The sequence below is a fragment of the Myotis lucifugus genome, unplaced genomic scaffold, assembly GCF_000147115.1.
Source record: "Myotis lucifugus unplaced genomic scaffold, Myoluc2.0 scaffold_59, whole genome shotgun sequence".
NCBI lineage: Eukaryota > Metazoa > Chordata > Mammalia > Chiroptera > Vespertilionidae > Myotis > Myotis lucifugus.
In genome coordinates this window covers 5,244,864-5,246,381 of record NW_005871107.1, presented here as the reverse complement: position 1 = coordinate 5,246,381, position 1,518 = coordinate 5,244,864, and the positions used below count along the sequence as shown (strand labels likewise).

Below are 1,518 nucleotides of genomic sequence, written 5' to 3'. Positions count from 1 at the left end.
TCAGTGTGCTCCCACAGTCAACCTCTCTCCACTAGCCATCCTCCCCCCTTCCCCTGTCCAGCAGGCCCTGACCTGCAGCTGGCAGGAGGCAGGAGACCACAGCTGGCAGCCTGGCTGGCAGCCAGCAGGCCTCAGCCAGCCCAGCCCCAATCAGGACTGGGTGAGATATCCTGATAGGCCCTGATCACCGGCCAGGTCTAGGGACCCCACCCGTGCACAAATTTTGTGCACCTGGTCTCTAGTATTTTGAATAATGTAGTATACATATTTTACTACTAAGGCTCATCAACCACTTTCCTTTGTTGCGTTTAACTTTATTTTTTTCTCTTCCCCTATTACACTTGTCACTGTAATACTTTCTTTTTATTTTATACTAGGCAAAGATCTTTACTAACCTGTTTCAAACTTTATTCCCAAGCTTCTTCAGCTTAATTAACTGCAAAGAATGATTTATGTATAAGCAAAAAATGAAAAGAGCTGCAATATCCAGGGGCATTGGACTAACAAATAATAGAGATCTAGATTTTATCAGATCCATAAGCAAAATTTGAAAAAGCAGTCATAATATAAAATAGCAACTCCCAGAAATGTCTTCAAGTTTACCTTCTTCAGAAGTTGACTCAATTCAGTTTGCTTCATTCTTGGAAGCCTCGTCAAAATTCTCCACAAGATCTGGAACTTCATCATCCTCATCCTCTCCAGTAGCAATGGCGCGTTTCCATCCACAGATTGTTTGGGCAGAGCTTCAGCCAATCTCCTTAAACTGGTCAGACTGCCTGCACCAAGCTGGTTTGAGATGCTAATAGCATTTCTGTCAGCTGCTTTGTCTCAGCATGGCCTGTAATGGTGAAAGTGTTTGCTGCCAGAGATGCCTGAACTTGAGGGTTGTTAAAGTGGATCACTGTTCCTTAGTTTGTAAACATATTTATCTCTTCAATACCAGAGATATTGCTTACCCCTAACTTCTTTAAGGAGAACTGAAGTTTTTTATCATCTGCTGTATCTGTTCTGTGAACCACCTTCTTTCTACGAGCAGTTCCTTTCCCACCAATGTGCACTTGTGCCTGCGGTTTGGCGAGTTTCTCTTGGTTCATGATAGTTTCTTTCATCTTGTTAGAGAGGAAACGGACCGAGTGGGGGACTAGGGCTGATGCTCAGGGGCTCTAGGGCAGACCAGCTGAGAAGAAGCCTCACGGTAATACTTTCTGCTCCCCTACCTTTTAACTTTCATCATCCTTTCCTGATCCAAAGAAATAAAGACTGGAAATGGAGAAAATAAAGAAAATAGAGATAATTTTATAGTGCTACATTGCCTAATATTTGCACCACCATATAGATAAGTTTTGTCATAAACACAGTAAAGTCTTTATAGATACTTCTATAATTATCCAACTGAATTAATATGTATTGAGGCTTAACTAAGTATAAATCAGACTCCCATTTGTAAGACAGAGTATTATGAGCACTTATAATGCAGTAAGATTGGATAAGGGAAGGCAAAATCCACCAGAGGAGCCA

General features: G+C 41.8%; 1 pseudogene; it reads right to left on the bottom strand.

Moving 5' to 3' along the window:
• Nucleotides 1–583: 583 nt before the first annotated feature.
• LOC102420862 lies at nt 584–1,122 on the bottom strand (annotated as a pseudogene).
• Between the last annotated feature and the right edge of the window lie 396 nt (nt 1,123–1,518).